Source organism: Jaculus jaculus, chromosome 18 (genome assembly GCF_020740685.1).
Source record: "Jaculus jaculus isolate mJacJac1 chromosome 18, mJacJac1.mat.Y.cur, whole genome shotgun sequence".
Classification (NCBI taxonomy): domain Eukaryota; kingdom Metazoa; phylum Chordata; class Mammalia; order Rodentia; family Dipodidae; genus Jaculus; species Jaculus jaculus.
The window spans coordinates 10,207,798-10,220,302 of NC_059119.1; positions in this window are offsets into that span (position 1 = coordinate 10,207,798).

Here is a 12,505-nt window from a genome sequence, read left to right on the forward strand (position 1 = left end):
GTTAGCTTCTGTCTTCACATCTTTACTGAGTGCAGACTCATAATCCCCAGAGAGAGGGTATGGGCATTCTGGGACCTCCTGCCACTGCAATGAATGCCAAACTCATGTGCCACTTTGTTCATCTGGCTTTATGTGGGTACTAGGGAATCAAACCTGGGCCATCAGGCTTTGTAAATAAGAGCCTTTAACTGCTGAGCCATCTTTCCAGCCCAACAAAGTTTCTTGTTTGGAAGAATGTTGGTGGCAGGGACCAGGCCTGCTGGACATGGACCCAACTGCTTCCTTGTCCGGGTTCAGTCTTATTATCTACCGCATGGTTGGCAGAGGAGACTTAGAGACGATTGAAGGGTGCAAGAGTCTTCAAGGGGAGAGGGTACCAAAAGAAGCTATAACTACTAATTTGTAACATGGAAGCAAGAAAATTCCAGAAGCCTTAAGGAAGCTCAGGTGTATCATGAGGTGTTCACTGTAAGCGAAAGCAATGCCACTGGGGCTGAGGGTGTCGCTCAGTCAGTAGAGTGACCCCCTTACATTAGCAAGACACGGTGGTACACACCTGTAATCCCAGCATTCAGGAACTGGGGGCAGAAGGATTAGACATTCTAGGTCATCCTTGGCTGCATAGCAAGTTCAAAGCTAGCCTGGGATACCTGAGACCCTTCCTTTAAAAAAAATTTTTTTTTGTTTATTTTTATTTATTTATTTGAGAGAGACATAGAGAGAGAGAGAATGGGCGCGCCAGAGCTTCCAGCCACTGCAAACGAACTCCATAGGGCTGGAGAGATGGCTTAGCGGTTAAGCGCTTGCCTGTGAAGCCTAAGGACCCCGGTTCGAGGCTCCGTTCCCCAGGACCCACGTTAGCCAGATGCACAAGAGGGCGCATGCGTCTGGAGTTCGTTTGCAGTGGCTGGAAGCTCTGGCGCGCCCATTCTCTCTCTCTCCCTCTATCTGTCTTTCTCTCTGTGTCTGTTGCTCTCAAATAAATAAATAAATAATTAAAAAAAAACATGTATATATATTAGTAACTGATGTTCTTAGAATTGGGAACCAAAGCTAAGTCAAGGCAAACAAAGAAACTAGAATTCAGGGAGGGGACTGTGTCAGAAAACGGGGAGGAGTACCCAGCCAATGGGGAAAAGATGAAAGGAGTTGGGCTTAGAAAACTATTAAAAACTGCCTTATGTGTTCAGAGGGCGTACCTGCCTTTTGTTTTGGGGTTGGATCCCAACCCTGCAAAATCAACAATAAACTGCCTCACCTTCAAAAAAAAAAGTCCTGGATGAAAAAAATCTCAGTCATGATGTTGGCTATAGTAATTCTGTTTATTAATCAATAGTATTAACCAATCCAGTTGGTTTTGCAGTATTAAGTATAGGTTTTAGGTCAGATACAGTGTAATATGCTATGTTTTTCCCCATTTCATCTTCCAATATCACTGATATAAGAAAACTGAAGTTCATATAGTGCATAATTATAAGAACTGGGCTAGTTATTTAAGTAATCAGTTTAGAAATATATATATATATGTATGTATGTATGTATGGGCTGGAGAGATTGTTTAGTGGTTAAGGCACTTGCCTGCAAAGCCAAAGGACCCAGGTTCAATTCCCCAGGACCCACATAAGCCAGATGCACAAGGTGGCACATGCATCTGGAGTTCGTTTGCAGTGGCTGGAAGCCCTGGCACACTCATTCTCAATCTCTCTCTCTCTCTCTCTCTCACTCACTCACTCACTGTGCCTCTTTCCCTCTCTCAAATAAATAAATAAAAATAAAATATTTTTAAAAGATTTTAAAAATTCATAATTTGGCCAAGTGAATTCTAAAATATGTGTATATATATATATATATATATATATATATATATATATATGTATATATATATATACATACATACATACATACATACATATACATATGTGAAAATACAGTAATGCCACTAATGCTGGGTAGTGCCTACAGAAGTAAGGACGGGCTGTGCCAAAGGCCCAGACCTCCAGGCCCAGACCTGAGGTCGTGTGAGCGGGCAGGGGGATGCACTCTAAAACCAGAGGGACGACGAGAAGTTGAACTGACTTGTGTCTACCGGGAACTCGATCTTCAGCTCTCATGGAAAGGCACCCAGCCCTCGGTGCGGTGATGGACACTCTCCCCATGCGACACAGCTGGCAGGGAGATTGTTTTGCTGGTTTCAGGGCTGTCACAGATGAACGGACTCAACCTCACATGTATGTCTTAAAGGAAGAGGAAACTTTCTGTTTTTCTGAGGCAAGGTTTCACTCTAGCCCAGGCTGACCTGGAACTCATACTGATCCTTGTACCTCTGCCTCCTGAGTGCTGGACTTAAGGTGTGCACCACCACGCCCAGCAAGAGGAAACCTTTTGAAGAAGGTGAGGCCAGAGACATGCCAATCTGAATCCATGCCCAAAAGTGGATTAAGAGGGTACATACTAGCCGGGCATGGTGGTGCCCGCCTTTATTCCCAGCACTCAGGGGCACAGGTAGGAGGATCACAATGAGTTTGAGGCCACCCTGGGACTACATAGTGAATTCCAGGTCAGCCTGGGCCAGAGTGATCATGGTAGGAAATTCATGGCCCTCCTCATGGTATGATGTCTCTACAAGGTGCAGTGGTTTGAAACAGATGTCCCCCATAAATTCCTGTGTTCTGAATGCATGGTCCCCAGCTGGTGGCAGTTTGGGAGGTGATCCTTGGCAAAGGAGGTGTGTGGCAGGAGGGGTGCTTTTGTCAGAGCCTGGCTCGCTCCCCTGCTGCTATTTTCTGCCTGCTATGGCAGAGGCCATGTCCAGCCTCCACTCGTTCCAGGCTTTTCCTGCCATCACGAAGCTTCCCCCTTGAGGCCAAAATAAATCCCTTTCTCCCATGAGTTGCTTTCGGTTGGGTGTTTTGTCCCAGCAACACGGAGGCAACTAATGAAGAGCCCAAACCAAAGTATCGCCACGACAGACTTTAATTATATTAATAGGCCTAAGTTTCTGTCTCCCTGCAGGGCCCAAATTACTGACACAGCACTTTGCAGTTACTGGGAAAAACAACCACAAACTGCTCAGGACCCAAAATAATCCCTGTAACAGGCCAATCGAAAGGGAACAAGTAAATGTTATACATTCCTATGGCTCTTGTGACTATAGATAAGTTTGCTTAATGCTCCTCAGCTACTGTGTAACCAGTCAGCTTGCAACATATATGCTCTTGCTAAATGTCAACCAATCATGTAACTGCTACGTTGAAAATTCCCCTTTTCTTTGTTTAAACCTAATAAAAGCTCCTCCCAGACGCCATTCGGGGCTCTTGGACAGACCCACTGCCTTGGTGAAGTCTGGAGCCCAAGCTTAAGCCCAAAGTAAAGCTCTTTGCTGTTGCATACGTGCCCGACTCTCTTGTGGTTTTTGGGGACTCCATGATCTGGGCATACAACACAAGGCTATATTCCATGTCATCACCAGAAGTAATAAATACTGTGACTTGTAAAGGGACGGTGGACCATTGCCACCTGAAGACTTGATACTCCAGTGTCCTCTATTCCTCAGAAGGCTCACTTGGTCCTTTCATATGGACAGCCATCTCTCACACAGCTCATCACCTGACCTCAAACACCCATCTCTCTCCTGAGAAGAAAACATGGAGAAACACGGCAAAGCTTTGCTATGACTATTGCCAGTTCCCCAACTTCTGGCTCTGATAGGACCCAAAACGCAGCCCAGATTGCTTCTGAAACACAGGGTCCATGGGTCCTTGTCTCTCTGGGAGAAGCAAGAAAGAGTGTTAGAAGGTAGCTCAGCAGGTAACAGTGTTTGTTGAGCAAACGCGAGGACCTAGGTTCAACCCCCACAAATCACATACAGAGCACCGTGCACATCTGTAACCCAAGCACTAAGGGGCTGGAGGCGGGAGGATTGCGGGACCAACCTAACCAAAACACAGGGAACAGGAGGCTCAGTGAGACTCTCAGAGAAATGAAAAGGAATCTCAATAGAGAAAACCAGACAGCTTCCTCTGGCCTCTGTAGCATCTGCACATACACATGCATACACCACACACAGAGAGACCACATGCCACACACACACACACACACACACACACACACACAATATTAATGAGCTGGGCATGGTGGCGCATGCCTTTAATCCCAGCACTTGGGAGACAGAGGTAGGAGGATTACTGAGTTCAAGGCCACCCTGAGACTACACAGTGAATTCCACATCAGCCTAGACTAGAGTGAACCCCTCCCTTGAAAAAACAAATATATATATATGTATATATATATTTATACAGACCATGAAAGCATGTCCATGACAAAAATAGTAATAATGGTGATTCAGTATTGCCATGGGCAGAAGCATGTACGTGGCTCCCTCAGGCTGGGGACAGTGTGGTGAGGCTCCAGGGACTGACTGACATTGCATCAATGCACAAATTTGCAAGTCCTGGATAAATAGTGGCTAATTCCATCAACTGTCAGATTTTAGCAAGACAGCCAGGCACTAATGCTAGCCTGTAGGAAATCCATCTTACCGATAAGACTACCAAGACATCGAACTCCACCGGACCCATCCTAGGAGGATGTTCACTCTGACTTGCCTCGAGGGGCTGTAAGTTTGTGCACATGACCATAAAATCAGACCCGCCCAGGGGGGCCATCGATTTCCGATTGGCATAATTTGACAGATGCTGTTTGGTCTAAGAACTGCCTTGCCTTCTCCTAGTGATGAGACCCCTGCCCTTGGCTTGGCAGGGTGTATTCCCAGCAGGGTATCCCCTCCACTGACACTTGCTGCTTGAACTTTGGGCTGAAGGCGTGGTGGGCTCCCCATATGTTACAGGGGGAGGCTAGCTGTGCCCCACATTGGATTCATCCTCTTATCCAACTCTGGAGCCCGGAAGCCAGCCTCCAGGAGATTACAGATGCTCCCACCCTCGACTAATTAACAAGGTGGCCTCCTGCTGCTAAAAGGGAATGAGGGCGGAAAAACAGAGAATGCCTGATTTAACTGGGACCCTGGTACTAAGTAGCTCACCAGGCAGACCCAGAAATCACCGAGGCGTGCCTAAATCATCTCTAATGGGTCACGAGGGGTTCTGCACCCAAGACCTCAAGCCCTGTTTACTCTCAGTTCCTTTGTGGTTTCAAATCTTATAGCCACTCTACACATAATTAACATACTATGTATTGGATGAGTATATCTTATCAGTGACTATTCAAACATATTTTTTTTCTCACCATTCTTTTGGTATCTTTTTGTTTGTGTTTTTTTTGTTGTTGTTGTTGTTTGGCTGGTTTTGTTTTTGTTTGAAGTGCTAGACATTGGACCTGGGGTTTTGTACATGCTAGGCAAGTAACTGCTACCACTGAGCTACACTCCCCAAGCCCCCAAGATAGACACATGTACAGGTACAGAACAGAACAAGTTTCTGGACTCAGAGTTCCATGTATGTGTGCATTATCAGTGCTGAATGTAAGTGTCAACAACTGTAAGTTTACATAAGAAATCAACATGATGGCTTTTATTCAAGAAAGGGACTTTAAAAAAAATTTTCTTTGGAGGTCAGTCTAACAAGATGGACACTTGTCTCTGGGTTTTTGTTGCACATCATTTAGAAAGAAAAGGGACCTGAGTTATGAGGAAGACAGCGGTGATCATGGAAAATTGCACTAAATTAAAATGACCTTAAGTCAAAGGACAACAAGGCCTCTTTGCCACCAACTTTTGACATTCTAATTAGGGTAAATGTGTATGCAAATCAAGCCAGTCACTCTTCTCCCCTTCAGCCAAGTGCCTGCGATTGTTCAAGTGAGGACTGTTGGTGGCACAATTAAAGCTCCCCTAAAAATTAAATGAGGATTGGAAGGGAGTCTCCTGAGATGCCCTAATTTGCTGGTAGCCTGGCACAGCTGTCCTTTTGTCCTTCCTGCCACCAGGATGCCGAGAGCTTCCCCGTCAAATAAAATAGAATGTGACACTGGAGGTGTTCCCAAGCTTTAGTCCTTGGGCGTGCAGAGGAAGGCAGCAGTGGCCTACCGCCCAGGCCGGCTCCCTTCTGCTGTGATCGGCCCAAGACCTGGAGCGGCTGGATGAGGCCAGCATGGCACACGGAACCCCTGACTTTGGACATTCCTGAAACAAACGTGCTCAAGGGGTGATGAATATTGAAACTGCGTAGTGGAAACATGGCTGAGGGAGGGGTACACGAATTTCATAATAAAAGTTTTAAAAGGTTGGGGGGCTGGAGGGATGGTTTAGTGGTAAAGGCATTTGCCTGTGAAGCCTAAGGACTCATGTTCAACTCTCCAGGTCCCACATAAGCCAGACACACCAGGTGACGCAAGTGCACAAGTTTGCACATGCACACAAAGTGGAACACGCACCTGGAGTTTGAGTGCAATGGCTGGAGGCCCAGGAGAGCCAATTCTCTCTCTTGCACACGCTCATGCTCTCACACTCTCGCATTAAATTTTTTTTAAAAAAGCTGGGCATGGTGGTGCATGCCTTTAAACCCAGCATTTAGGAGGCAGAGGTAGGAGGATTGCTATGAGTTCAAGGCCACCCTGAGACTACATAGTGCATTCCAGGTCAGCCTGAACTAGAGTGAGACCCTACCTCAGAAAAGAAAAAGAAAAAAAGCCAGTCTACTGGGCTTGCCTCAAAAAGCAAAGTCAATTTTGGAGCTGGGCATGGTGGCGCCCGCCTTTGATGCCAGCACTCGGGAGATAGAGGTAAAAGGATCGCCATAAGTTTGAGGCCACCCTGAGACAACAAAGTGAATTCCAGGTCAGTCTGGGCTAGAGCAAGACCCTACTTTGAAATGATCCCCCAAAAAATCAATTTGGGGGATTTTGTTGCTGGTTTTAGTCATGGTAGCCAAGGTTAGCTTTGAAGTTGAAACCTTCATGCCTCTGCCGTCTTTTCTTTTTTGTTTTGTTTTGTCTGTCAAGGTACAATTTCACTCTAGACAGGCTGACCTGGAACTCTCTCGATTGTCCCCAAGCTGGCTTGAACTCACAGGGATTCTCCTACCTCTGCCTTCCCTCCCAAGTGCTGGAATTAAAAGCATGCATCGCTACACCCAACCAGCCTCTGCTTTCTGAGTGCTGGGGATACGGGCATAGGATATTGTGCCCAGCTCCCTTGGAGCATGACTGATTAAAATACCTGATATCAGCCTCTGGCATACACACACACTCACCTGCAAACATATGAACATGCACATACACATTTATGCACACCACATGCATACATATGCTAAACAAACAAACAAACAAAAAAAACACCTGGGCATGGTGGTGCATGCCTTCAATCCCAGCACTTAGGAGGCTGAGGTTAGGAGTATTGCCATGAGTTTGAGGCCAGCCTGGGCTACTGAGTAAATTCTAAGTTGGCCTGGGCTAGAGAGAGACCCTGCCTCAAATAAGAAAGAATAAGATCAAGAGAGGGAGAGAGGGAGGGAGGATCACATAGTCAAGGGGCTGCCCTCCTTGGCAACCAGGGGTAAAGATGGAAGTGGAGAAGCAGTTGGGAGTTCTTAAGTGTGGCTAGCCTTTTGGCTGTAGCAGTGAGCACAGGAGAGCCTCAGGCCTTGGAGGTCATCAGTTCTCCATGGGGAAGTGATGCTTTTTTCCTTTAGTTCCTAGGAGTATCCATGTCTGGCCTGATGGTCACTAAAGAGCTCCTATAAGAGCTTCCCCAGCCCCCCTGCACCCAGCATCTCCCAGCATTGTTAGAAAAACTTAAGAGGCTCGGTGTGGGCTAATTAACTGGTCTTCAGGTAGTAACTAAATCAAAACCACCGTGGGTACCCTGGGAAGCCGGCGTCTCTTCTTTGCTGAGAATCAATCAGCTCAAGATTGATGAAGGGCTGCTAAGGTCAGGCTTAGAAACACACCACCATCTGCCACCTCTCTGGGGCCAGTACCTGCGCTAGAGCAATTTTAGAAGAACAGGTGTTCGCTTTTAACTTACCTCTTCTTTTCTTTTATGCTGAAATCATGAGTTTAGCTAGAAAGAGCCTTCCGTGGGTTGATGAAATTCACAAACTGTCTGTGAGAACTTAAAATAACCTGGCCCAAAGGTATTGCGATAACCTCAACTGGCTACAGCACAAAGTCACAGACCACACGTCCCTGACCACAGCCACTCTGTCTTCTCAGGAAACAGTGACCTCAAGGCACTGCCCCAGAATGCGGACACCCAAGAAGCTGTGGTCCCCGTTCAGGGATGCAGGCTTGGAAGACAGAGCAAAGTAGGAGCAGCTGTCTTGTGCTTCGTACTTGAGAAACAGCCCACAAGTCCTTGGAAGCCGACCATCTCTCACACGGCTCTGATGCCTTCTCAGTTTCTTCTGGTTCGATAGGCTAAGAACATTTTCAAAAGCTTCTTTGATGGTAATCTGTAAGCACATCCATGTGTTTGGTGATAATGGTTCAATGACATCTTTGCTCCATGAAAGAAAGAAAGAAAGAAAGGAAGGAAGGAAGGAAGGAAGGAAGGAAGGAAGGAAGGAAGGAAGGAAGGAAGGGGAAAGAAAAGAAAAGAAAAGAAAAGAAAAGAAAAGAAAAGAAAAGAAAAGAAAAGAAAAGAAAAGAAAAGAAAAGAAAGGAAAGGAAAGGAAAGGAAAAGAAAGGAAGAAAGAAAGAAAGACTCGGGAGGCAGAGGTAGGAGGATCACCGTGAGTTTGAGGACACCCTGAGACTACACTGTGAATTCCAGGCCAGCCTGGACTAGAGTGAAACCTTACCTCAAAAAGCCTAAATAGACAAACATACAAAAAACAAAACAAAACAAAAACAGGGCTGGAGAGATGGCTTGGTGGCTAAGGGACTTTCCTGAGAAGCGTTCAATTCCCCAGGACCCACTTAAGCCAGATACACAGGGTGACACATATGTCTGGAGTTTGTTTGCAGTGGCTAGAGGCCCTGGCATACTCACATACTCATGTTCTCTCTCTCTCTCTCTCAAATACACACACACACACACACACACACACACACACACACACATATGGCTGGAAGCTGGGTGTGGTGGTGCAAGCCTTTAATCCCAGCTCTTAGGAGGCAGAGGTAGAAGGATCACCATGAGTTCAAGGCCATCCTGAGACTACATAATGAATTCCAGGTCAGCCTGAGCTAGAGTGAGACCCTACCTCGAAAAGAAAAAAGAAAAAAAGGACAGGCAGGAGAGATGGCTCAACAGTTAAGGCGCTTGCCCACACAACCTAACAAGCCATATTCAGTCCCCTAGTTCCCACACAAAGCCAGATGCGCAAAGTGGTGTATGCGTCTAGCATTTGTTTGCCACAGCTAGAGGTCCTGGTGCACCCATTCTCTCTGCCTTTCTCTGCTTGCAAATAAATAAATAAAAATATTTTAAAACCATGGAGGGCGGAAGGCGAGGAGATGGCTCAGGAGATAACGCCCTTGCCATGCAAGCGTGAGTAGGTGAGTTTGGGTCCCCAGAACCCGTGTAAAAGCCAGACACTGTAACACTGGTGTCAGTAATCCCAGCATGCCTAAGGCAAGAAAGGAGGCAGAGATGGGAGAATCTGAGTTCAGATCCCCAGAGCCCTTATAAACTGGAGGCACGTGGTAGCACGTGTGTCAGTAATCCCGGCGCTCCTACAGCAAAATGGAGCAAAGACAGGAGAATCCCTGCAAGACCGCGGGCCAGCTAGCCTGGCGTGTGCAGCAGTGAGTAACACAAGACCTGTCCTCGAGCCGCGGGGACAGCAAAGACTGACACCCCAGGGCTGTCCTCTGACCTCCACATACATGCTGTGGTGTGAGCACACTCATATTCACGCACATGAACACACACTCGATTATACACACACATACACAAAGATTTAGAAACAGAGCTGGTACACGGTGGCGCACGCCTTTAATGCCAGCACTTGGAAGGCAGAGGTAGGAGGACCCCTGTGAGTTCAGGGCCACCCTGAGACTACATAGTGAATTCCAGGTCAGCCTGGGCAAGAGCAAAACCCCAGCTCGAAAAGCAAAAAAAAAAAAAATTAGAAATATATATTAGCGGAGCATGGTGGTACATGCCTTTATTTATTTATTTATTTATTTATTTATTTATTTATTTATTTATTTGAGGAAGAGAGAGTGAATTGGCACACCAGAAGCTCTAGCCACTGCAAACCAACTCCAGACCATGTACAACCTTGTACATCTGGATTATGTGGGTCCTGGGGAATTAAACCTGGGTCCTTTGGCTTTGCAGGCAAGTGCCTTAACCACTAACCCATGCCTCCAGCCCAGCACATGCCTTTAGCTCCAGCACTCAGGAGGCTACTAGGAAGACTGCAGTGAGTTCAAAGCCAGCCTAGACTACAAAGTGAGTTCCAGTTTCGCCTGGGTTAAAATAAGACCCTACATTTAAAAAAAAAAAAAAAAAGGCTGGAGGGATGTCTTATGGTTAAGGCACTTGCCTGCAAAGCCAAAGGACCCAGGTTCAATTCCCCAGGACCCACATTAGCCAGATGCACAAGGGGGTGCACAAGTCTAGAGTTTGTTTGTAGTGGCTGGAGGCCCTGGTGCGCCCATTCATTCTCACTTTCTCTCTCTCCACCCCCCCTTTTTCTCTGTCAAAGAACTTTTTAAAAAAATTTTTAAAAAATTAAAACTGGGCAAAGTGGTACATACCTTTAATCCTTCCCAACACTCTGGAGGCAGATAGGAGGATCGCTGTGAATGTGAAGCCAGCCTGAGACTGCATAGTGAATTCCAGGTCAGCCTGGGCCACAGTGAGACCTACCTTGAAAGAAAAAAAAGAAAAGAAAAAAATGCATATCTTGCAAAAATCAGTAGCTTTTAAAAATATTTATTTATTTATTTACTTGTTTGTTTATTTATTTATTTGTGAAGCCGGGCGTGGTGGCGCACGCCTTTAATCCCAGCACTCAGGAGGCAGAGGTAGGAGGATCGCTGAGAGTTCGAGGTCACTCTGAGACTCCATAGTGAATTCCAGGTCAGCCTGAGCCAGAGTGAGACCCTAACTTGAAAAACCAAAAAAAAAAAAAAAAAAAAAAAAAAAAATATATATATATATATATATATATATATATATATATATATATATATATATATTTGTGAGAGAAGGAGAGAGTGAGAATGCCAAGCCCTCTAGCTACTGCAAATGAACTCCAGACACATATGCCACCTTGTACATCTGGCTTTACATAAGTACTGGGAAATTGAACCTGGGTCTTCTCTCTCCCTATAAGCTTCCTTCTCTCTCCCTTTCTCAAATAAATAAAAATAAATATAAAATTATAAAACATCTTCAAATGGAAAAGTTTGTGGGTGGGGAGGGAGGGAATTACCATGGAAAATGTTAATAAAAATTAAAAAATAAAAATAAAATAAAATAAAATAAAAAATTATAAAACATCAAGGAAAGAAATTGAAGAGGGCATACACAAAACAATGGAAAAACATCCCATGTTAATATTGTTAAAATCAATATTGCTAAAATGTCTATAGCACCCAAAATGTTCTCCAAATTCAATACATTTCTGTTTTTAAAAGTTTTTTGTTGTTATTTATTGAGAGAGAGAGAATGGGCAAGCCAGGGCCTCCAGCCACCACAAACTCTAGACACGTGTGCCAACTTGTGCATCTGGCTTACATGGGTTCTGGGTTGTTGAACCTTGGTCCTTGGGCTTCACAGGCAAGTGCCTTAACCGCTAAGCCATCTCTCCAGCCTCAATTCTCGTAAAGGTATCAAGTACAGGGCTGGGGGGAAAAAAAAAAAAAAAAAAAAAAAGAACAGGACTGGAGAGATGGCTTAGCGGTTAAGCACTTGCCTGTGAAGCCTAAGGACCCCGGTTCAAGACTTGATTCCCCAGGACCCATGTTAGCCAGATGCACAAGGGGGTGCATGCATCTGGAGTTCGTTTGTGGTGGCTGGAGGCCCTGGCCTGCCCATTCTCTCTCTCTCTCTCTCTCTCTCTCTCTCTCTCTTTCTTTGCCTCTATCTGTCTGTTGCTCTCAAATAAATAAATAAACAAAAACAATTTAAAGATATCAAGAGCATTTTTTCACAGAACTAGAAAAGACAATCACAAAAGACCTCTTATTGTCAAAGAAATCATAAGCAAAACAGAGTGAAGCTGGAGGCATTACTGTACCTGACTTCGGGGTGGGGCTGTAGCCCTCTTGCCTAGCACTCAGGAAGCTCTGGTTTGATTCCCAGCAGCATGTAAACCAAATGTTGCTGTGCATACTGTGCGTACACCAGCAGTGTGGAGGTACACACCGCACACACCCAAACTATTCCTCCGCAAACACACTCTGAGGTGGGCTACCCCATGTCAATACGTATACACATCTACCAAAAGACAAGTGCAGCCTGGTTGTACCAATTCTACACTCAGCCAAGGAGAAGGAAAGCATGGAAAAAAACATCAACAGCAGGACAAACTAGAGTGGGGGGACCAAACGCGCTACCCCTCAGCAGACCCTCCCTAGAGGTGGGTACGCA